Source organism: Podarcis tiliguerta (assembly GCF_965153285.1).
Source record: "Podarcis tiliguerta genome assembly, chromosome: 8".
Lineage (NCBI taxonomy): Eukaryota > Metazoa > Chordata > Lepidosauria > Squamata > Lacertidae > Podarcis > Podarcis tiliguerta.
Genome location: NC_139541.1, coordinates 18,548,412 through 18,574,379, shown reverse-complemented (window position 1 = coordinate 18,574,379; position 25,968 = coordinate 18,548,412). Strand labels below are relative to the sequence as shown.

Here is a 25,968-nt window from a genome sequence, read left to right as displayed (position 1 = left end):
AATGGGAACTTTTACAAAGTACTTAAAGACACAACAAAGTGAATTGGGCTCCTTTGCAGGTTTGGAATAAACGATCACAAACTTTTTATTGATAACAAACAGCTAGACAAATTAAGGATCTATACAAATCTGTACCATGCAGAGAATAGCATTCATAGAGAAACCAGAGATTGGAACTGAGGGAAGTCAGGGTGGGGTGGGGAGGGTGGGTTGTTTTATGGGAGGGGGGAAATGGGGGGAAATTAAGGATTATATGTTTTAAGATAATATGTTCTGTTTAAATTTTTAATAAAAAATCTATTATAAAAAAAAGATCCAGGTCGCTTGAATGCCCCTAAGAAAGTCTCGACTCCGACTTGCTTTGGTCTGTCTCTGCACCCCCTTCCCTGGCCTCTGCGAAGGAAGATGCATGGGGGGGGGGGCACTGATGTCGAATAAAGGTAAAGGTACCCCTGCCCGTATGGGCCAGTCTTGACAGACTCTAGGGTTGTGCGCCCATCTCACTCAAGAGGCCGGGGTCCAGCACTGTCCGGAGACACTTCCGGGTCACGTGTCCAGCGTGACATTGCTGCTCTGGCGAGCCAGAGCCGCACACGGAAACGCCGTTTACCTTCCCGCTAGTAAGCGGTCCCTATTTATCTACTTGCACCCGGGGGTGCTTTCGAACTGCTAGGTTGGCAGGCGCTGGGACCGAACGACAGGAGAGCACCCCGCAGCGGGGATTCGAACCGCCGACCTTTCGATCGGCAAGCCCTAGGCGCTGAGGCTTTTACCCACAGATGTCAAATAGAATGTCTCTATTTTCATCTGAGGAATGTTGGTGGATCTGAGATGTAGGATGGAGAGGGGTGGGTGTGAAGAAGCTAGCCTACTGCACAACGGTTAATATTGCATCTGTTGCTCCGCCCACTTTTGCCTCTGGCCCCGCCCAACACCACCCAAAGGGACTGTGGTCTTCAGGCTTCAAAAGATTGGATTCAAAAGAAGGCCCTGGGCTCCCTATTCCTGGTGTGTGGATTGAGGTGCCTTGGCAATACTGCTGGATCCTCAAGTTCAAGTTCCTCAATGCCTGAAGGAGCATCTCCACCCCCATCGTCCAGCCCGGACACTGAGGTCCAGCTCCGAGGGCCTTCTGGCAGCTCCCTCACTGAGGGAAGTGAAGCTACAGGAAACCAGGCAGAGGGTCTTCTCGGTGGAGGTGCCCGCCCTGTGGAACGCCCTCTCATCGGATGTCAAGGAAATAAGCAACCATCTGACTTTTAGAAGACATGTGAAAGTAGCCCTGTTTAGGGACGTTTTTAATGTTTGATGTTTTATTGTATTTTTTATACAGTGGTACCTTGGGTTAAGTACTTAATTCGTTCCAGAGGTCTGTTCTTAACCTGAAACTGTTCTTAACCTGAAGCACCACTTTAGCTAACAGGGCCTCCTGCTGCTGCGCCACCGGAGCACGATTCCTGTTCTCATCCTGAGGCAACGTTTTTAACCTGAAGCACTATTTCTGGGTTAGCGGAGTCTGTAACCTGAATTGTATGTAACCTGAAGCGTATGTAACCTGAGGTGCCACTGTATTCTGTTGGGAGCCACCCAGAGTGGCTGGGGAAACCCAGCCAGATGGGTGGGGTATAAATAATACATCATCATCATCAATGCCTTGAACTGGTATTCCATTCTTTCAGCAGCAAGGAAAGTAGGACTTTTGAGGTCTCCAAAGAGATGGAAGAAGCAGTTGGGAACAATGATTCGATCGCAATAGTTATAGATCTTGAGAATGTAAGAAGAGCCCATCTAGTCCAGCAACCTGTTCTCTCATTGGCCAACCAGTTGCCCCAATGGGAAGCCTCCAAGCAGGACCTGAATTCCACAGGGCCTCTCTTTCCACTTGGGATTCCCAACAGCTGATATTCAGAGGCACCTTTTCAATGGCAGTTGGAGGGAGGACATAGCCTTCGTGACTGGTAGCCTTTTATTCTCCGTAAGCAGTGAGTGATTGGTTCACTTCAATGCCAAGCCCCATGGGGGAAGTTCTGTGGTCTTCCCGACTCAGGATGGAAATGTTGTAATGTTCTCCACCCAGAAACTCTCCCCAAACGTTTCCTCTTGGGCTCATGTTCCATGCAAACAGCCCATTTCGGATTATTTTTAGACTTCCTCTCCTGGGCCCAGCTGGAAACCGGACACGAAAACGCAGCTTCAAATGAAAGAGATTCTAAAGGAAGGATGGGGAGGCTGTGGTCCTCTGGGTGGTGTTGGACAGCAATTCCCATCAGCCTCAGCCCACATATCCAATGGTCAGGGATGATGGGAGATGTAGTCCAGTAAGATTTCATAGAATCATAGAATCACAGAGTTGGAAGAGACCACAAGGGCCATCGAGTCCAACCCCCTGCCAAGCAGGAAACACCATCAGAGCACTCCTGACATATGGTTGTCAAGCCTCTGCTTAAAGACCTCCAAAGAAGGAGACTCCACCACACTCCTTGGGAGCAAATTCCACTGTCGAACAGCTCTTACTGTCAGGAAGTTCTTCCTAATGTTTAGGTGGAATCTTCTTTCTAGTAGTTTGGATCCATTGCTCCGTGTCCGCTTCTCTGGAGCAGCAGAAAACAACCTTTCTCCCTCCTCTATGTGACATCCTTTTATATATTTGAACATGGCTATCATATCATCCCTTAACCTCCTCTTCTCCAGGCTAAACATGCCCAGCTTCAAGATTTGGAGGACCACAGGTTCCCTCATCTATGCCCTAAAAGGTAGACCCAGATTTCTCTCAGCCCTCCCCAAACCAGGATGAACTCAGCGAATAGCTCCTTCCAGAACATGGAGGTGGTGTCCATTGTTTCCTTCTCACCCTCCTTATCCTGAATGCAACCCTGTGGTATACGCTAGGTGGTGGGTCCAAAGTTTACCCAAGGAGCTTCATGCCTGAGCAGAGATTTGAACTCAGGTCCTCCAGTCCTAGCCTGGCACTCTAACCACTGCACCAGTGTGGTGTAGTGGTTAAGAGCGGTAGTCACGTAATCTGGGGAACCAGGTTCGCGTCTCTGCTCCTCCACATGCAGCTGCTGGGTGACCTTGGGCCAGTCACACTTCTCTGAAGTCTCTCAACCCCACTCACCTCACAGAGTTGTGGGGGAGGAAGGGAAAGGAGAATGCTAGCCGCTTTGAGACTCCTTAAAGGGAGTGAAAGGCGGGATATCAAATCCAAACTAAAGGCAGTTTCTCCCCTCAGTGCACACATTTTTGTACATGTCATTTGCTCGGTGAACCGGATCACACAGTTTGGAGAAGTATGTATTTCAAAGGATGCCTGCGTATTGATTCAGGTGACATTACACAAAGTGCGAATTAGGCAGAATAAAATAATGTAAAAATAATTAAACAGTTGACTAGTTTAAATCTTATTATTATTATTATTATTATTATTATTATTATTTTCCTGTCTTCTTCACAGACCAGGAAAAAGTAAAAACCATATGGATAAAATACAGAAAGCTAAAACACATAAAATATAAGAGTTGAATTACATTCTAGGACAGAACAGAAGAAGAAGAAGAAGAAGAAGAAGAAGAAGAAGAAGAAGAAGAAGAAGAAGAGTTTGAATTTGATATCCTGCTTTATCACTACCCGAAGGAGTTTCAAAGCGGCTAACATTCTCCTTTCCCGCATTTGCCCTAGCAGACAAGCTCTCACTGGTTCCTACACACAAAAAAGTGGGCACTTCCAAGGCTCTCAGGTCCCTGTTCTCTGCCCAAATATACCCCATGAAGGTGCCAGGTTTTGATTGGTGGGGCAGTTCCCTTTAAGCCCCAATGGACCAGCCTCCCTTGCAATTTGGACTGATTGCCAGTCACGACTGGTGATGCGTTCTCATCCATCCCAGGCCTTCTCGCTTGCCTCCTGCTCTCTCCCGACCCCCTCAGGGCTCTCTCTCTCCGGATGTTGTGGCTGGTATTGTTTTCAAACTGTCTCGATTTCAGGCTCCCAGCTCCCTTTTGTGCTTGGACGGCCACCAGCCAGCATCATGTCATACCAAACGCCGCACATGCAACACAGGATTTGGCGAGACAATGCTCCATTGTGGTCTACAATCTGGAAGCGGCAGCTGCCGCTGCCCAGAACGGATGTCTCATTGCAGCATCAGTCGGACCCCAGAGATTTGTCTCTCAGAGTGCGACCCACTCCCACCCCCTGCACCAGCAAACACTTCCCATAAGTCCGTCTGGCTCATGATATCATTCCTGGAATCGACTTCCTTGGCCGAAATCTATCCTATTGAGGATGGGGAAAGAAAACAAAATTCCTTCTTCCTGAGGCTGTGTTTCTTTGGACAGCTCCTCCCACGCTTTCCCTGCAAGGCTTAAGGAGACACCTGCTCAAGGATCTCTGGCTAAATGGGTTCTCCAAACCCCAAAGGGTTTTGAGACTGTTCTCACAGTGCATCGTTGAACTGTGGAACTCTCTCCCACAGGGACAGCTTTCAAAGAGGATTGGGTGGATCTGTGGAGGGCAAATCTATCAATGGCTATCGCGATGGCTATGTTCTTGCCTCCATCGTCAGAGCCAGAGGTGCTTCTGAATGCCAGTTGCTGGAAACAGCAGGAGGCAAGAAAGCTCCTGTGCTCAGGCCCTGTTTGCTGGTTTCCCCACGCGCATCTGGGACGTGGGTGGCGCTGTGGGTTAAACCACAGAGCCTAGGACTTGCCGGTCAGAAGGTCGGTGGTTCAAATCCCAGCGACAGGGTGAGCTCCCGTTGCTCGATCCCTGCTCTGTCAACCTAGCAGTTCGAAAGCAAATGAAAGTGCAAGTAGATAAATAGGTACCACTCTGGCGGGAAGGTAAACGGCGTTTCCGTGCGCTGCTCTGGTTTGCCAGAAGTGGCTTCGTCATGCTGGCCACATGACATGGAAGCTGTACGCCGGCTTCCTCAGCCAATAAAGCAAGATGAGCGCCGCAACCCCAGAGTCTGTCACGATTGCACCTAATGGTCAGGGGTCCCTTTACCTTTACCTTTACCAAGCACATCTGCTTGGCCACTGTGAGAACAGGATGCTGGACTAGATGGGCCATTGGCCTGATCCAGCAGGGTTTTCCTTATGTCCTTAAAAGTAAGTCTTCCTTATGGATTCAGCCTGGATAGATTCTGGGACATCTGAAGTCATTCCTTTCATCTGGAGAAGAAGACAATTCCAAGCTGATCTTGGCTTCCCAGAGAAGCCTTGGGGAGGTGAAAGGATGTAGATAGTTGGGGTGCAAGCATCACTCTTTTCTGTACACAGCCTGTTACCAAGGGTTACATTGGAGAAAAGGGCCATAGCTCAGGGGTAGGGAATATGCTTTGTATGCAAAAGGTCCTCGATTCAATCCTTGGCATCTTCACAAAGAGCTTGGAATGGCTTTTGCCTAAACCCCTGGAGAGCTGCTGCCAGTCAGTGTAAGCATTACTGAATTGGATGGACCAATGGTATCACTCGCTGTTAAGGCAGCGACCTATGCTCCTGTAGCCCATTAAGTTTTGCTCAGAATAGACCCCTTGAAATGAATGAACCAAGGTTGGACATGCCCCTAAACTTCAGTGGGTCTACTCTGAGTAGAACTAGCATTGGATACAACCCCAAATTATCATTATTTTGAACCTTCACCATAAGGTCCCAAGAAGGGGTTACAGCAATTTAAAAATACAATGTGAAAAACAGTTTAGAACAAATGACAATCACGGGAATAGAGTGGGTCCATATACACACACACACACACACACACACACACATATATATATATCCCAAAAGATAAGCATAAAGAGCTGTGTCTTCAGCATATGATGGCAACTATACAACGAAGGTGCCAAATGTACAGTTTTAGGGCTGCCACAGGGAACCATACCCCTCAACCGTCCCAATTTGAGTGGGACATCCCAGGATTACAGAAGCCATCCCAGCTTCTGATTGGATCCCAGAATGTCCTGTTTTTTTGGTCTGGCACTCTGGCGTGAGTCAGATGGTTCACACCAGAGCACCGGATCAAAAGACACTCATTTTTTTTTTGTCATGAGCAAGACATCTGGCTCCTTGCGAGAGCTCAGGACCAAAAAGCAAGCGTCCTTATTTTGATCCGTGGGCTGTTGCAGGGGACGGAGAAGGTCGTCTCCCAGGTCACCAGCTCCTAAAATTCTGAGGGCAGCAGAAGATCCCCTCTGCTGATGTTAACACCCAAGAGGATCTGTAGGATCCACCGAGACCATATAACACCGGTCCTGAAAGACCTGCATTGGCTCCCAGTCATTTCCGAACACAATTCAGTGTTGGGGTTGGCCTTTAAAACCCAGTACACATGAAGGAGCGTCTCCACCCCCATCGTTCAGCCCAGACACTGAGGTCGAGCGCCAAGGGCCTTCTGGCAGTTCCCTCCCTGCGAGAAGCGAGGTTACAGGGAACCAGGCAGAGGGCCTTCTCGGTAGTGGCTCTTGCCCTGTGGAATGCCCTCCCTTCAGATGTCAAGGAAATAAACAACTACCTGACTTTTAGAAGACATCCCTGTTTAGGGAAGTTTTTAATGTGTGATCTTTTATCGTGTTTTTAATATTCTGTTGGGAGCCTCCCAGAGTGGCTAGGAAACCCGGCCAGATGGGCGGGGTATAAATAATAATTATTATTATTATTGTTCAGATAGGTGAGTCCTAAGTCTTTTTGAGTCATTTCCCCCTTTACAGTAAGTATAGGGAACCTTAGCAAACTTCACAGAAGCCCAAATTATTTGCTCTCTTTTCCCAAATGCAGTTCAGTGCATAGAATCATAGAACCGTAGAGTTGGAAGGGATCACGAGGGAAAATATAAAGCAGGGTTACCCATTAAAGCCAGGAAGGGGGAAATGATTGTTTCTTGTGTTGGAGATACGTTGACAGAAAGATGGATATTTTAATGCCTTTTACTGATGGTATGTAAACTTTTGTCTCTCAGGGGAATTGCTGTAGCCTCAGGTTGATGCAGACCATAAGCTGGAGTTGACTCACCCCGTTCCGGATTCCTAACACGATAACCCTGGCACAGCCTTACCTGTGGAGATAACAGAGGAGCCATCCATCTCCCATCGAAGCAAGAGAATGGGAAGGTACAGGTTAGCAGCTGCAATGACAGGTGCTTTTAACCTTCCATGCAGATATTTCCTCCCATGCAGGCTTTTAAAGCGGATGGGGGAAGTGGCGAAGACTAGTTTTTGATCTAACACAGGAAGAGGGGAATCTGTGGTTCTTCAGATGTTACTAGACAGATCCACACTATACATTTAATGCACGTTTGAAGCTATATAGAATGAAAGGTTTTAAGGTCAGTGAGAAAGAGGAGGATTGGTTTGAGAAGATATTGAACTATTTGGGTAGGTTTGAACAATTTGGGGCAATTAAAATGTTAAAAGTGTACATATGGTTGATTTGAATATGTTATTATTGAATATGTATATTAGTGAATATGTATATTATTGAATGAAAGCAATGACAAACCTAGATAGCATCTTAAAAAAGCAGAGACATCACCTTGCCAAAAAGGTCCGTATAGTTAAAGCTATGGTTTTCCCAGTAGTGATGTATGGAAGTGAGTGCTGGACCATAAAGAAGGCTGATCGCCGAAGAATTGAGGCTTTTGAATTATGGTGCTGGAAGAGACTCTTGACAGTCCCATGGGCTGCAAGAAGATCAAACCTATCCATTCTGAAGGAAAACAGCCCTGAGTGCTCACTGGAAGGACAGATCCTGAAGCTGAGGCTCCAATACTTTGGCCACCTCATGAGAAGAGAAGACTCCCTGGAAAAGACCTTGATGTTGGGGAAGATGGAGGGCACAAGGAGAAGGGGACGACAGAGGACAAGATGGTTGGATAGTGTTCTCGAAGCTACCAGCATGAGTTTGACCAAACTGCGGGAGACAGTGGAAGACAGGAGTGCCTGGCATGCTCTGGTCCATGGGGTGACGAAGAGTTGGACACGACTAAACAACTAAACAACAACAACAAATATTATTGAATATGTATAGTCAATGTATCAGCCGTCTGGGGGGATTCACTGTTTGTGTTTTGGTGGTTGGTAAAAAATAAAAGATTTTAAAAATAAAACATAATAATGCACATTTGAAGCATATGACTTGCCTCAAAGAATCCTGGGAACTGTAGTTTGTTAAGGGCGCTGGGAATTGTAGGTCTGTGAGGGGTAAATTGTAGTACCCAGAATTTTTTTTTGGGGGGGGGAAGTCAAGTGCCTTGCACCCCAAGTGCTGTTGTTTTTTTCTGGCTGGAATGTGACCCTGAATTCAGATAATGCCTCTTGCTTGTCAGGATGGAAGACAGAGAGGGGTGTGAGTGTGTGCGTTGAGACTAGTTTACTGTGCAAAGGAAAAGAATTATAGAATCATAGAGTTGGAAAGGACCCCAATGGTCATCTAGTCCAACCCCTGGTCTTGTAGGAATCACAGCTTTATGATATATAATAATAATAATAATAATAATAATAATAATAATAATAATAATAATAATATAGCCAGGCTCAGGGCAGCTAACACCAGTAAAATTACAGTAAAAACATAATAGGGGGAAAAAACCAATTTAAAACACAGGTTAAAATGCAATTTAAAATGCAGCCTCATTTTAAAAGCAGTCCATAGATCAAAACCATAAGGGGAGGGAAACATAAGGGTCAGACTGAGTCCAAACCAAAGGCCAGGTGGAACACCTCTGCCTTCAGGCCCTGCGGAAAGATGTCAAGTTCCGCAGGGCCCTAATCTCTTGTGACAGGGTGTTCAACCAAGTTGGGGCTGGTACTGAAAAGGCCCTGGCCCTAGTCGAGCCCAATCTAACCACCTTGCGACTTGGGACCTCCAAAATGTTGTCATTTGTGGACCTTAATGTCTTCTGTGGGACATACCAGGAGATGTGATGATGTTCCCCCAACTTTTGCCTCTGGCCCCAAACATCACTAGTATGTGGCCTCTGGAAGGTTCCCCAGAAGGCACTGCGGCTCCCATCTTATTCCCTGTGTGAGTTGGGTCTTAAGAGGCCTTTGCTCTGTTGCCCGCCCTTGAGCCCGTAGCTCAGTGGTGGAACATCAGCTTTGCATGCTGAAGGCCCCAGGTTTCAGCCCCACCATCTCCAGGTAGGGCTGGGAGAGAGAACACGGGTCTAAAATCCTGGAGAGTCGCTGCTAGACAATACTGAGCTCCATGAGCCACAGCCCCAATCTGATGGAGGCAGGAGATTGAAAAACAAACAAACGAGCAAGTGGAAAATTGAAGTCAGTTGTCACACACACACACACACAAGTCACCTTCCTAGATGTCACGTCACTGGTTTTCTCAACCAGTTTAGGCCTCCGGGGAATTCTTGGCAGCTTTCGCTTTCAATTTGCCCACACCCTCGTCTGGCCCTGGAGAGGGTGGAAATTCTGCTGAGCAGCTTCAACAGGAGTGGGAGAGGGGGAAGAGTTGGAGATGTTCAGCGAGGCATCAGCATGGTGGGTGGACTACAAATGACAAGCAACTGGGTCATGGCCAAACAGAGAGGTCAGCAGTGGTGATACAGGAGAAATCCACTTCTGTATGCTTGTGCTGGGCCTGGGAGTAACCCGAGAACTACAGTCCAGGTCTAGTCCACAATCCAAAGGTTCCACTAGGAGTCAGTCTGACAGGGTCAAGGCAGGAAACCAGGCAAGGACAGGTACAGGATCTCAGACAGGATCTTGCATACAGCAATGTTGCTCCCACAACCTGGGACAGGGTCTGACAGCCTTTTATCTTTGTCGGGGTAATGGCCGGTCCTAATCCCCCGGCAACTCACCTCCCTGTTTCGCCCAAAGGCCAGCACTCCTCCTGCGAGTACTCAGGTCTCTCCTTCTCTCAGACCTTAGTCTCTGCAGCTCGGGACACGTTGGTGGGTTACTAGACCCAGGGGCTGCCTCAGCCTCCTCTGACCCAACCGGTAGTGGAGCAGCTGTAAGTGATGGCCCAGCTGAACCCAACGAGGTAATCCTCGCATCTGGAGCCATGGCAGGCTCAGGCTCAGCTGGCGTTTGTTGCAGGGGAACCTGTGCAGACTGGGACTCTTCAGGATCAAGCCCCAGACTTGGTTCAGGTGATGTCTGAGGCAAAGGATCCGGTGCAGACTGAGACTCCTCTGGTTCCGAGTCCGAGCCCGAGTCCCAGGCCATCACAATGCTTCAACTTATGCATAATCCATACTTTCATAAAATACTGCGCTTAGAGAGTTGGACTAGGACCTGGGGCACCAAGGTTTCAATCCTCTCAGCCTAAGCTCACCTCGCAGGGTTGTTGAACCATGATGAACTATGCACACTGCCTTGAGCTCCTTCGAGGAGAAGGTGAGATACAGTAAATAAATAGTAATAATAAAATATATCAAGGTGGCTTACGAAACATACGAAATCGGTCAATAAATGTCTGGGAAACCTTATGCAAAACATCAATAAAGCATCCATACCAATTTATATGATGGGAACTTAGGGTTAGCCATGCCGGATAACATCAGTGGGTCTACTCTGTGTAGGACTGGCACTGGATGCAACACATTTTTGGTCTGTTTAAAAGCATTTCTAAACCGCTTAATATTTCAGAATCCTTAAGCGGTATGCAAAAACACCGCCACAAAGCTTCAATGGGTCTACTCTAAGTAGGGCTAACATGGGATACAACCCTATTTCTGAATTTGAGTCTCTGTGTGTGTGCTAACTTGGGGTCACTAAGTTATGTTGGCTCAATTAGTGCTATCCAATGTTAATGCCACGCAGAGTAGACCTGCTGAAGTTAATGGGCATGGGACGCGGGTGGCGCTGTGGGTTAAACCACAGAGCCTAGGACTTGCCAATCAGAAGGTCGGAGGTTCGAATCTCCGCGACAGGGTGAGCTCCCGTTGCTCGGTCCCTGCTCCTGCCAACCTAGCAGTTCAAAAGCACATCCAAGTGCAAGTAGATAAATAGGTATCGCTCCAGCAGGAAGGTGAACGGCGTTTCTGTGCGCTGCTCTGGTTCGCCAGAAGTGGCTTAGTCATGCTGGCCACATGACCCGGAAGCTGTACGCCGGCTCCCTTGGCCAATAAAGCGAGATGAGCGCCGCAACCCCAGAGTCGGTCACGACTGACCTAATGGTCAGGGGTCCCTTTACCTTTACCTTTAACTTAGACCTATTGTTTCAATGGCCTATACTCTAAGTAGAACTCAATTGGAAGACAGCCCACTTTGTGAACACCACACCCTGGATTTAGCTTTCGCAGGGGTAACACCAGCAAGGAAGACATTTGGTTTCTCCTTAGAACGATGTCAACAGCGAGGCTGCTGGAGACCTAGACATGGCCCCACAGCGCCACCTTGAGGTATGGTGTGGGCTTCTTCAAGGATGATCATGTCCACTTTCAACTTGTAACTGTGTTGATGTTCAAAAACTGGTTATAATGGCTGCTTTTTTCTGTTCAGGGTCAATCCCAGTCCTACCTGGCATGCCAAAGATAGAATCTACAGCATACTCTCTAACATTTCTCTGATGAAAATAGGGACGCCCTATTCAAGAAGAAGAAGAAGAATTTTTCAATTTATACCCCACCCATCTGTCTGGGTTGCACTTATAGGTGGCTTCCAACCTGTATAAAAACATAATACAGTGGTACCTCTGGTTACAAACTTAATTCATTCCTGAGGTCCGTTCTTAACCTGAAACCGTTCTTAACCTGAGGTACCACTTTACCTAATGGGGCCTCCCGCCGCCACACTGCAGCCGCCACACAATTTCTGTTCTTATCCTGAGGTAAAGTTCTTAACCTGAGGTACTACTTCCGGGTTAGAGGAGTCTGTAACCCGAAGTGTTTGTAACCCGAGGTGTTTGTAACCTGAGGTGCCACTGTAAAAACATTAGGCATTAAAAAAACAACTTCCCTATACAGGGCTGTCTTCAGGTGGCTCCGGGGTCAGATAACTCCATACCTGCCCACATTTCTAGGATAAAATAGGGACGTCCTAATGTACCCTCTATGCAATCTCTATAACAGAATGTATCCTCCTTTCTTTCTTTTTTAAAATCATTTTTATTTGATGTTACAAATACGAATTTATAGCATTCCAAATGCATATCCATATATAGAGATTACTCTGAATCTCGAGACTTCGCCCCATCCCCTCCACGGGTCCTATTGTCAACATTTGCAACTGCATATATTATTCCATATTCTATATTTTATATCAATCTATATTGTCCATAGTATTTGTTACATTACAGGTGGGTTTCAAATCCTGATAATGTTTCCATCTGCTTGCAGTGGTCTCCTAGATAAGTTATACATTTTCCCCATTCTTTTTTTAAAGTTTTCGTCCTCTCGGTTCCTGAGTTTTCCAGTCAGCTTTGCCATTTCAGCATAGTCCATCAGCTTAGCTTGCCATTCCTCTTTGGTAGGGGCCTTATCTTCTTTCCATCTCTGGGCTAGTAGCATCTGAGCGGCAACAATAAGTATAAGGTTAGAATGTGCTAAGATAATTATAGGACAGAAAACAGAGGAAGATGGAAGGGAATTGCTGAAACAATTGACAGAAGTGGAATACAAAAAGGGAGGTGTGAGGAGGTCGGTGAAATAAGTGAATGAAAGACAAGATATTGAAATTGTTTGAGTGTTTTAAACTGTTTTTGTTTGGTTTTGTTAGTTTAATGTGTTAGTGTTATGTAGTGTCTTTGTATTGTATTGTTTGTGTGTGTGTGTGTGTGTGTGTGTTTTGTTTTGTAGTGTTTAAATTGTTGAAAAAGTAATAAATATTATTTTTTTAAAAAACCAATATGTATCCTCTTCTGCTTGGACCCACTTCAGTTGTGCAAACCCAGATAACGGGCATGTTCACAAAATACCTAAGGAAATCTTAGGTTTCTATTTTTCTGCCTGCAAGAAATGAATTCAGTTCATGTTCACCAGCTCCTAATCTCCTCCTTCCCCCCTCCTTTTTTTCTTTGGTTTGGAACTAAGCAACAAAAACAGGACAGGGTTTTTTATATTAAAAATAAAAAATTCCCCAAAAGAACAAATACTCACTCGAACTGGGTTATCTCATTTATAATAGCACCCTTCATTTCAGAGAGAGAAAGCTTACCTCCGGCAATGTATGAGTAGCTTCGTAGCGCAACCAGCACGGCTGACAGAAATGCAACTGCTTTGGTCTAATGGGGTTCAGGCGACCCTATTTGAGAGGGAATCTGCTTGCTGAGCTTACAAAATGAGCCAATTTGCGAGCGTCGGCATAAAGGCGCCCTAGAAATAAAAACCAGTGAACTGTAGATCTTTCAATTTTTATAACATCTATTGGGGAGGGGGCGGTTGAAATGCAGCGAAAGCCTACAGCTGCCTGTAGCACATTTTTCTCCTGGTTTGAACCTCAATGCGGAAAAGGGGACATGTGTGGGGGTGGTCAGAAAACTTTCCCCCAACCTACCCCCTGCCCTGGCAAATCTTATCCATTTCATGCTGCTGTTCTCAATCTCCAAGTGCAGTTTTGCTTCACTGCCATTTTATCCACATAAGAACCCTGTGAGGGAGGTGAGTCTGAGAGACAGTGACTGGGCCAAGTCACAGTGCGTCATGACCCCTGTACCCAGTGGTGCTCTGGAATACAGAATTGGAGGCTGGGTCTCAGCCAGGGCTCAGAGACGACTGCAAAAGACAGGGATACCTGAGGAAGCTGGACAAGAACTCCCAGTAGGAATTCCCAGACCACCAGGGCTTTCAGGGCCTGGACCTTTACGGACATCTGGTGCTGAAGAACCAGATTCCTCCTATCCCATCCCAACAATCTGGCAGTGCCAGGAGCACATCAGGAGGGAAGCTGTGGAGTGTTGTCTTCAGGCCAGAGGGCTAGCTCTCCAAGGCTCTGCAGTTGTGTAAAGACATGAGAATTCCTGTCAAATGTCCAATCCAGGTTTATCAGGACAACAAAGCATGTTTGGCTTTGAAGGTTGTAAGCAAAGCACGAAGCATTTGCAATTGAAGCTGCAACATGCTAGAGAATGTATTCAGAAAGGACTCGTAACGATGGCCAGGTAATGAAATTCCTGCTGGTTTATTGTCCAAGGTTGTTCCGAAGGATCAACACTGTACCTATGTACAGAAATTGGGTTTGTACTGAGATTGTACTGACACGCTGCCCAGTGGTGTTCACAGAAAGGGGGAGGATGTTAGTTTCTGTTTGCCACTGAGCAGCTGCTTAGAGTCACAGGACTCTGTTTACATTCCAGACACATTCCATACTGTTGGAAGTCTCACGGGAGATGAGAGACGGATGTGACGTTACTGGTTTCCTGCTCCTTTGTTGTTCAATTGCTCTCTGCTCTCACAGAGAGAGGATGTATATTTCTTTGCTCTTTGAGTAGCTTAGTAATAAAGCATAGCATGTAGCCATAAATCTCATCACTTTTGCGTGCTGCTTTGGATTCTCTGCTGAATCGGAAATGCGCCTGAGGCCTCATCAAAGGCTCAGGTCGGTAATTATTGTCAGGGGCGATTCTGGAGGAAAATGAGCTTTATCAGCTTGGCCGAAGCGGAGATCCCGACAGGCAGCAGTCTGCCTGCCTACATCCTTCAGGCTGTCAGGGGTGCTGGTATGTTTGGCGATGCCCCCGGCAAAGCGCTCTCTGGTGGGCCTGCTGCTACATTGCTGGCTCTCTTCCACCTTACCTGCCAAGGTGGACAACAAGTCAGCTTGCTGAGTCCACGATGCATTAAAATATTGCATCATGTCCTCCCAATGTAGCTTTACTCACTCATGGATGGACAATTGCCCCTTACCTGGTGGCCCCTCCAGAAATTTTTGACTCCAACTCCCAGCATCCCTGGCCACAGGCACTATGCGGATGGTCGATGATCCCATCTCCTCCCCGCCCCTCCCAGCAAGCAGCAGGGGAGTTCAGGTGCACCTCCTGCAAGCAAAGCGGGGACTCTAGCACTGAGCTACAGCCTGTGTTGAACCACTAAGTCCATCTAGCTCAGCACTGACCACACTGACCAGTAGTGGCTCTCCAGGGTTTTCAGGCAGGGAGCATTCTCAGTCCTAGCTGGAGATGCTGGGAATTGAACCTGCAACCTTCTGCATGCAAAGCAGGTGCTCTACCACTGAGCTACAGCTCTTCCCCTTTACAGACATGGTCACCCCAGAACCAGGATGCTGCACTAGATGTTTGGTATGATAACTAAAGCATTCTGGGAAATGATATATAATGAATTGAAGAAAATGTTTAAAATAACTTTTTGTAAAAAACAACAACCCAGAAGCTTTTTTATTAGGAATTGTAGGTACTGACATCCCAAAAGAGCAGAAAAGACTTTTTATGTACACAACAACAGCCGCAAGGATGCTACTAGCCCAAAGATGGAAAGAAGACAAAGTCCCTACCAGAGAGGAATGGCAGATCTAGCGGTTGGAATATTCCTAAATGGCAAAGCTGACCGGAAAGCTCAGGAACCAAGAGGACAAAAACTTCAAGAAACAATGGGAAAAAAATATAATTTATTTAGGAAATCACTATAAGCAGATGAAAACATTAGTAGGATTTTAACAACGCTTGTAATGTGACAAATACTGTGGTCAATATGGAGAGATACAATATATGGATTGTGAAATAATATGCAGTTGAAGATGTTGACAATAGGACCCATGGAGGGGAGGGTGGGAAGTCTGGAGAGTCAGAGAAATCTCTATTTATGGTTATGTATCTGGTTTTCGTATAACCTTTTGTTTGTAAAATCAAATAAAAATTATTTCAAAAAAAGAGAGATATGATCCCGCAGAGCTCTTCTTAATGTTGTTCTCCTTCTTACATTAAGAATCCCAGTCCGCTTGCCCCCCAAAATAGAATAATTGTGCTGCCATCGTGCTGCCATTTGTTAAATGCACTAATAATAACCCATAACCATCAGTGTAGCTATTAAGGAGATGCAGAATGACAATGTTTTCAATAACTCTTTTTGAGACATGTAGGGGCAGGGAGGGAGAGAACCGTCTTGACAGTACAGAATGTGTCTGTTTGTATTCATTGTGAGACGACTGAGGCAAAATTAAAACCTCTCTTCCCCAACTGCCCACACGTTTCCAGTGGTTGCCTGAGCAATAGTTGCTCTATCAGGAAGCCGGAAAATATTCATGACACCAGACATGGGAATGTGAAAGTAGCTATCGTTATGTTGTTGTCGTCGCAGGACAGAGCTGTCTCCCGCGACGGCTGGGCTTTTGTTTCTCGTCTTTTACGCTTGACGTTCCTCAAGCTCGTTTGTAATTGTTAGCTCTTGTCACCCAATGGAAGGCATTTTCCTTGAGTCATTGTGCGCGTTTGATTTAATTTGCATGCATTTGAATTAAAAATAGTTCCGAAGGTTGTATCCATAGGCGTGCACAACACATTTTATGAGGGTGAGCGTACAGGGAAATTTAATTTATTTTTTAAAGGCAAAGGTTTGTTGAATACTCTGTCGTAAAGACAACATCTTAAAAAGCAGAGACATCACCTTGCCGACAAAGGTCCGTATAGTTAAAGCTATGGTTTTCCCAGTAGTGATGTACGGAAGGGAGAGCTGGACCATAAAGAAGGCTGATCGCCGAAGAATTGATGCTTTTGAATTATGATGCTGGAGGAGACTCTTGAGAGTCCCATGGACTGCAAGAAGATCAAACCTCTCCATTCTGAAGGAAATCAGCCCTGAGTGCTCCCTGGAAGGACAGATCCTGAAGCTGAGGCTCCAATACTTTGGCCACCTCATGAGAAGAGAAGACTCCCTGGAAAAGACCCTGATGTTGGGAAAGATGGAGGGCGCAAGGAGAAGGGGACGACAGAGGACGAGATGGTTGGACAGTGTTCTCGAAGCTCCCAGCATGAGTTTGACCAAACTGCGGGAGGCAGTGGAAGACAGGAGTGCCTGGCGTGCTCTGGTCCATGGGGTCACGAAGAGTCGGACACGACTAAACCACTAAACAACAACAACTGTCGTAAAGGACATTGTTTTCATTCATCAAATGGACAAAGGAACCTAAACTAAAAAACAAAACAACTAAACTTAAAGAAATAAAAACTAAAAAGAGAGTGAATCCAAGTACCAAATTCTGCCTCTTCCCTTATTGCCAATCACACCACCATCCTTTCCAGAGACAGACCTAGGCAGAAACTGCAGATCCCTTCCAGCTTTTTTATTCTGCCTGCATCTCTCCCTGCTTCCCTCCTCCCCTCTTCTGCCTCTCTCTCTCTCTCTCTCTCTCTCTCTCTCTCTCTCTCTCACCATTTCCCTATGGCAGCTGAAGGAGCTGGGTTGCTGCTCCATAATCTCTCATAATCTCTCCTCTTTGACATAATCTCTGGGGCTTTTAAACACCCCTTGCACACACTTATGGTTGCATCTGATACTAGCCCTGCTCAGAGTAGACCCACTGAAGTTAAGGAACATAATTACTGTGAGCGACTAGTATTGGCTGCACCCCAAAGGTTCGTTCATTTCAATGTGTCTATTCCGAGTAGGACTAACATTGGATCCAACCCTATCCTTTGTGCAAGTCCCAAAGACTAGGTAGGCTAGGGCCCTTGTGGATGCGACTGTTCTTAATCTGGAACTAATAGTGCAGGGAAAGCGGGAGAGGAGCCAATATTTATACTGAATATCCATTCCGGTTGATGCTGTCTGTGGTTTTGTTTTGATTTGTTTGAAGGACAAATGCAGCAAAAGCCCAATGTCGCTTCTGAAAATGGTTGTGGTAATTGGGGGTATAGATTATGCTGCACTTCAAAATTCTTTGCCAAGGTTACTCTGGCTGCTGTTTTCTGATTGAACACAAAAGCTGTGTTGAATCAGGTTAAGGACCTGTCTAGTCCAGCAATTATATTTCCAGTATCAACCGGTAAAAAGCCCTAGTTCGTGTGTGGCCAAACATTTCCCCTGTGTTTTCCCTGCTACCATCCAAGAAATGGCATTTAAAAATGATCAAAGAGGAAGGGATTGATTGATTGATTGATTGATTTATGAAATTCTCCTGGTGGGATGCAGGTTTTTCTTGTACCTCACTTACCTGCATTTTTCTGCCTGCTAGTCCCAATGGGCACCAGTCACCAATGGTTATTGCTCAGGGGAAGAAATCACGATTTAACTCAGGGGTGGGGGAAACTTTTTATTTATTTATTATTATTTATTGAATTTATCTACCGCCCTATACCTGGAGGTCTCAGGGCGGTTCTCCAACCCAAAGACCACATTTCCCTTTTGAGCAATCTTTCTAGAGCCAGACACTAGTGGTGGGTGGAGCCAGAGGCAAAGTGGGAGGAGCAACAAATTGCAAATTTTGCCTTTGTACATTAAGGCAGTTTCCGCATCCACACACCCGCTGTTTTCTCTTCTCCAAGCGAGCAAGAGGCATGGTTAGAGGTCAAGGACATATTCCTAGGAAGGCATTTTCAGAGCCCTCAAAGAATTGTGGGAACTGTAGTTGGTCTTAGCCTAAACCCCTCCATATTGAGAAACACTCCCCAACATCTCTTCTGAAACCAGCCAACAAGGAATGAAAGCAGATGTATAGTATTTAGGAATGTGGAAGAAGTCCATTCTGTTTGGACTGTAACACAGACTGACATGATTCGCACTTCCGGATTCAATATGCAAACTGAAAATTTCCTGAACGTTGCGATGCACTTCTTCAACCAAATAGAAATACATAGACAGTGGTACCTCGGTACTCGAACGGCTTGGCTTCCAAACAATAACAAAATGGCAGCCACAGGCTGGATAAATGCTGCATGTTTGCCACCCTGAGGCATGAGAATAGCCCAGTGGTCAGCAACCTTTTTCAGTTGTGGGCTGGTCCACCATCCCTCAGACCTTGTGGGGGGCTGGACTATATTTTGGAAAAAAAATAATGAACGAATTCCTATGCCCCACAAATAACCCAGAGGTGCATTTTAAATAAAAGCACACATTCTACTCATGTAAAAACACCACGCAGACCCCACAAATAACCCAGAGATGCATTTTTAATAAAAGGACACATTCTACTCATGTAAAAACACGCTGATTCCCGGACCGTCCATGAGCCGGATTGAGGCGGCGATTGGGCTGCATCCAGCCCATGGGCCTTAGGTTGCCTACCCCTGGAATAGCCCAAATGACCTCTTGTAAATGGAGCTCCAGTGCTGGAGAGGCCATTTTGTTGCGGTGCCGAGATACAGTCACCAGCACCCCCTCCGCAAGCAGCCAATTGGGGATGTCTTTTTGCTAACTCGACAGGCACCAGTTATTTCCCCTCCGAGAAACGAAGCCAAACAAAAGGCAGGCAGTCAAGATGGGTGATTCCCTGCAGGGGTGACAAAATTAATGTCGGCCAGCCAGCCAACGCTTTCATTTTTCAATGTAATAAACAGAAAACAGCCAGGAGGGTCCTGTTGTGAGCTTATGATGTGCTGTTTTCAAAGCAGCCAGAAAACAGATTGTTTGGGGCTTTTCTTCTCGCTCGCTTTCCTGCCTCGGCTTACAAACAACCTGCTGTTTCTGACAAGGGTGGGGGACCTCCGTTTCTAAGCAGGCTGCCTTGTAAACCCATTAAGCATGTCAACGAGACATCTGCTGTGGCTTTTCGATGCCGAAATGCAAAACAAATTTGTTTTGCATTACCTGGAGCATCCCCCCTGCCCAGGAAGGAAATAAAAGTCCTACTTGGGGTAGACCCATTGGAAACAGCATACCCTCCAACATTTTTCCGATGAAAATAGGGACGTCCGATTCCATAATGCTAATTTTATTATTTATATCCCACACATCTTACTGGGTTGCTCCAGACACTCTGGGAAGCTTCCAACATATATACAAACATTTTTATTTTTAATACTTTATTTAGTGTTAAACAATAACAAAAAACCCCGCAGTAACTACTACACCAGTTCATTCCAACATATATACAAACATAGGTAAAGGTAAAGGGACCCTGACCATTAGGTCCAGTCATGGCCGACTCTGGGGTTGTGGCGCTCATCTCACTTTATTGGCCGAGGGAGCCGGCGTACAGCTTCCGGGTCATGTGGCCAGCATGACTAAGCCGTTTATGGCGAGCCAGAGCAGCGCACAGAAAGGTTGTTTACCTTCCCGCTGGAGCGGTACCTATTTATCTACTTGCATTTTGACGTGATTTCGAACTGCTAGATTGGCAGGAGCTGGGACCAAGCAACGGGAGCTCACCCCGTCACAGGGATTCGAACCACCGACCTTCTGATCGGCAAGTCCCAGGCTCTGTGGTTTAACCCACAGCGCCACCCACATCCCAAATACAAACATTATAATATAATATAATATAATATAATATAATATAATATAATATAATATAATATAATATATTGTATATAATATAACATACAAACATAATAAAACATTAAACATTAAAAAATGTCTCTATACAGGATTACCTTCAGATGGCTCGGGAGTCGGATAACTCCATACCCTCCAACATTTCTCCAATGAAAATAGGGACATCCTAAGGCAGGGGTCAGCAACCTTTTTCAGCCGTGGGCCCGTCCACCATCCCTCAGACTTTGTGGGGGGCCAGACTATATTTTGAAAAAAATAACGAATTCCTATGCCCCACAAATTTTAAATAAAAGGACACATTCTACTCATGTAAAAACATGCTGATTCCTGGACCGTCCGTGGGCCAGATTTAGAAGGCGATTGGGCCGCATCCGGCCCACGAGCCTTAGGTTGCCCACCCCTGTCCTAAGGAAAAGTGGGACATTCCGGTATCAAATCAGAAACCGGGATGGCTTCTCTAAATCAGGGACATCCCTGGAAAATAGGGACACCTGGAGGGTCTGAAGCAAGGCACCTAGATTAATCATGTCCATTATTTGCAGTAGTAGAACCAGTGCTGGATACAATCCATATATTTTTAAAAAGAACAAAATCCTATAGGGTTGTATCCCTGGCCATGGTTAACCCAAGCTCATTAATCTCAATGCTTTTTGCAGAGCAAATGATGCAGAATGTGTGGGCAGTCCTGGATGATAATAATAATAATTACTCCATTTATTTGTATCCTGCCTTTTCCCCAGACCAGGACTCAACGAAGCTTACACAAATTAAAATGACAAAGCTGAAAACATATAAAAGACAATCATGGGAAAGTAACTGAATGCTAATGGGATTAAAACAATATTAAAAAACAGATTTATTGAAATACAGATAATAAATACAGCACAACACTATTAAAAGCCCTTCCTTAAAAAAGAAGAAGAAGTCAGTCAGTTCCCCGAAGACTGTTGGAACAAAAAGTCTTCAGCTTCCGGTGGAAGGTCAACAACGAGAGAGCCAGTCTAGCTTCTCTAGGGAGGGAGGGAGGGAGGGAGGCCCCAGCAAACATATCTGTGAAGGTTGTGGAACTGAGAGGAGGACCTCCCCTGAAGACCTCAGAGCCCAAGGCAGTATAAATCCACCACTAATTGATTATTATTGGTGGCCACAGTCACACCATGCATTTAAAACACTATGACACCATGTTAATGTTTTGCCTCCACAGTCCGAGGCAATCATGTTTCTGAATACCTTTTGCTGGAAACCACAGGAGGGGAGAGTGCCTTTGTGCTCGGGGTCCTACTTACCGTCTTCCAACAGGGATCTTGTTAGCCACTTGTGAGAACAGGATGCCGGACTATTTATATTATTTAATTATTTCACTACATTTATTACAGTGGTACCTCGGGATGCGAACGGGACCCGTTCCGGAGCCCCATTCGCATCCCAAACAGAATGCAAGATGCAATGGCGCGTCTGCACGTGCGCGGGTCGTGTTTTGCCGCTTCTGCGCATGCACGTGACATCATTTTGAGCGTCTGCGCATGTGCGAGTGGCGAAACCCGGAAGTAACGCACTCCGTTACTTCCGGGTTGCCGCGGAGCGCAACTCGAACGCGCTCAACCCAAAACTCGAGGTATGACTGTACATTGCTAGATAGTGGGGAAAGCCGACAACCTCAAAGCAGTTTACAAAGAGAACAGAACAACAAATTGATCAGTAAAAACAACGATTTAAATGGGCCTTCTGGCCACATCCAACAGCCAGGTTCTTCTTATGTTCTTCTTGTGCGGATGCCTGATTATCGTCTCCCAAAGCAACTACTCTATTCCGAGCTTAAAAATGGAAAGCGTAATGCTGGTGGTCAACAAAAGAGGTTTAAAGATTCTCTCAAGGCAAATCTTTTTTTTAAAAAAAATGTAGTATAAACACCGACAACTGGGAAACACTGGCCTGTGAGCGCTCCAGTTGGAGAACAGCCTTTTCCATAGGTGTTATGGGCTTTGAGGATGCTCGAACTCAGGACGAAAGGAAGAAACGTGCTAAGAGGAAGGCACACTTGGCAAATCCACACCGTGATCAACTCCTACCCGGAAACCTATGTCCCCACTGTGGAAGGACGTGTGGATCCAGAATTGGCCTCCCCAGTCACTTACGGACTCACTGTTAAAACCGTGTTTATGGAAGACAATCTTACTCGGCTACGAGTGATCGCCAAAGAAGAAGCAGGCCTGGCTAGACAAAGGGGATTGACACACAGAACATTTAGAAAATGGGGACAGAGGTGTCACAGGTGGCAGTGAGACGTCAATGGTTACCTGTCCCAAGAAAGGAAGAGTAGGCTGGGATGGTTGCTTGTGATTTGCTGTGGCCTGTAGGATATGATTGGGGTCAGCCTGAGGCAAGGATCTTCTTGAACAACCTGAAATTGGGTAGTCTCCATCGTGATTATTTCAGAACAAACGTTCCCTTGAATCGCCACCATGCCATTCATTCTTTCCAAAGTTAATATCAAGTTTGAGTGAAACAGCTCAGCCCCCTAGGCTGCAATCTTTACCTAGTGCAGTTGGCAGGTCATAAGAGGGGCCAGTTTAAGCTGGAAAATGTCCTTAAAGTAGATGAAATCACATTTTCAGCATATTCCCTACGTAGGTAGCATTCCTCTTTTCAATACCACATACCTTTGGCAGGTGCTGATTAACTGTTGGAAATTATGAGAAAATGAGGGTTGAAATCCTTTCTCAGGAAGGGGTGTGGCTGGCTGATTCAAGCCCTAGACAGAAGCACTCCACGCCGTAACATTTTGTTGCAGACCCCCACTTCTGCCTAGGAGTGGGTAGTCTAGATTGATTTCATCTTTACTGAGAGGTAGGCTTGCTTCTTTTCTCCTGACAGGTCTCCGGGGCACACAGACACAGAAAGCTTGTTTGAAAACCAACAGCCAAACTGCATCCTTGCCTGCTTATTTTGGAATAACCATCTATTTCTCTTCTGGTAGCTCCCTTGCCCAGCCACCTAGTTGCCATATCAGGGCCAGGACTGTTATGTACTGAAGTTTTCCGCCCTGGGCCAGTAGGGGGATACTGTAGATAGTTTTCACTCAGGTCCATATATGCAAATAAGGAATTGAAAGTGACGTTCAGTGATTGGATAGTTACAGAAAGTTGTTACTGTTGCGTTGTAGCGGAGCTCTATATAAGCAGGCTGGCTGAACCCTTCAGTTCAGTTCTGTTCTGGGTCTGTGAATAAACAAGAGCTGTTTGAAGAATCGCTGTGTCGTCTGATATGTTCACCCACAACTTAACAAGGGCAGTACTGGAAGGCAGTGGCAGCTGATAGGGCAGAAGGCAGGGAGGCCAACAGTAGGTGGCGCCAGAGCCAATGGCAGGCAGAGCCAAAGGATTCTACTTTTGTCCCCATCCTCCTTCCTCCAGGGGAGTGCGACGCTGAGGAAGAGGAAGCTGACAGGCAGGGCGACCCCATGGACTGGATGGAACTAGGAAAGCAGGCAAGTGGAAGCAGGATGAGGGCAGACAGAGGTTTGTGGGGCACTGCCCCATCTGCCATAACGGATCAGCCTCCTCTGCTTCACTCTTTTGCTTGGCATAATCCTCAGGGTCATGTGCTACATATCTTTTCACTCGCTCCATCTCAGTTTGCAAATAATTTCAGGCTTGACAGCCAGCGATGTTGACTTCCTGGCTTGGGCTGATAAATGTTTCATAACGCAGGAGAAGGCTGATGACGAGAGCCCTGAAATGCTGCTCGCAGCAACCATGAAATATTTAATGGGGTGTTTTTTAAAAGCCAGAGTTGCATAAGGGACCTTTTGTAGGTCTGGATTTTGTTCTCTCTTTAAGTAACGCTACGGACACAGTGGCCAGTGGCCAGTTTGTGGTTCTCTGTTCATCAGAGATAACAGTGAAAGCATTAGGTAATTTTCGATTCTAGACTTAATGGTCTTATTCCCCTCTACCCCCCCCCCCCATGGCAACAGACACATACACACAAAACCTTTAGTTCAGGGAAACTGCCCAACTTTCGGGGCTTCTTCTAGCCAATCAGGGATCACCATGCATAATGAGATATTACTTTGTCATTGTGCAACTGGTCAGATTTGCCCATACAAATATTTCAAGAGTCTATAGGCTGATACTGTTGGGGTTTGGCTATAAATATCCACAGTAGTGGTGAATTCAGAAGTGCAGGGTTCCCTCATGACTATCATAGCCATGCCCCCCTTCTGTTACATACAACCTTCTAAGATTATGCAATAATCCTATAATTATGGAATAATAATAATTAGAGATCAATGCAGACCCCCATCTGTTTCTACTATTTTCTGGGCACATACACAGGCAAATCATTCTGAGTGCTCCAGTATAATATTTTTGAGTGGGTTAAGTTGCATTTTCCTTGAAGTTCCATTGTACGTAAAATAACTTAGAATCATAGAATCATAGAGTTGGAAGAGACCACAAGGGCCATCGAGTCCAAGCCCCTGCCAAGCAGGAAACACCATCAGAGCACTCCTGACATATGGTTGTCAAGCCTCTGCTTAAAGACCTCCAAAGAAGGAGATTCCACCACACTCCTTGGCAGCAAATTCCACTGTCGAACAGCTCTTACTGTCAGGAAGTTCTTCCTAATGTTTAGGTGGAATCTTCTTTCTTGTAGTTTGGATCCATTGCTCCGTGTCCGCTTCTCTGGAGCAGCAGAAAACAACCTTTCTCCCTCCTCTATGTGACATCCTTTTATATATTTGAACATGGCTATCATGTCACCCCTTAACCTCCTCTTCTCCAGGCTAAACATGCCCAGCTCCCTTAGCCGTTCCTCATAAGGCATTGTTTCCAGGCCTTTGACCATTTTGGTTGCCCTCCTCTGGACACGTTCCAGTTTGTCAGTGTCCTTCTTGAACTGCGGTGCCCAGAACTGGACACAGTACTTGCACACCATTTTCTGAAAACTGTGCTTTCAGTGTTCCTAAGTGCAGAGCTTTGGAGCATGCAGAACAACTCCTCCTTGGTGCTCTTCCCACAACCTTTCTCCAGAGTGATCCTGGGAGCCAATCCTCAGTGGTTGACTCACCTCCTTTTACTCTGATTGGCTCCAAAAGGCACAAAGGGCGAGAATACTTGCTTCAGTGACTAAAAAGTTCCACTTTCACGCTGATTGTTAGGGACTTTGCCTGCGTGTAAAGACAGGCTTTGGCGGATTGAGCAGATGAGACCAATAGTGGATCCAGCGGTCAAGAAGGTGGTTTCTGCATGGGCTGGAGAGGGAAGTGAGGGGCAGATGGGGCTTGTCAACCTGGGAAGGGAGCCCATCTAGGAGAAGGAAAACTCTCATCCTAAACCTCTACTGCCTTGCAAGATATATTTGGGGAAAGAAAAGGCTTAGGAGTATACCCTACACAAATCTGGAATGGAGTCCCTAAGGCGGTTGGATGGCGCCTTGTAGGCCTCCTTCTGGCAACTCTGGCAGCCAAGCTGGTGCCAAATGTATTGCTCTTCTTTCCTTTGGACCACTGTGTTGCAAAGAGAACGTCAGCAATGTCTAGGCAACACGATGGCAGTGTACATACGCAATAGACAATCTTTATAGAATTCCTTCAAACCATCACAAGTACAAAATGAAATCTTTACT

General features: G+C 46.1%; 1 long non-coding RNA gene across 1 annotated transcript in view; it reads right to left on the bottom strand.

The window, feature by feature from the left end:
- Window positions 1-22,774, bottom strand: part of LOC310683987 — a 55,586-nt gene extending 32,812 nt beyond the window's left edge. The window contains exon 1 of the long non-coding RNA XR_014514625.1: window positions 22,638-22,774. This is a non-coding gene — a long non-coding RNA (uncharacterized lncRNA). The remainder of the gene's footprint in view (window positions 1-22,637) is intronic.
- Window positions 22,775-25,968: the final 3,194 nt, after the last annotated feature.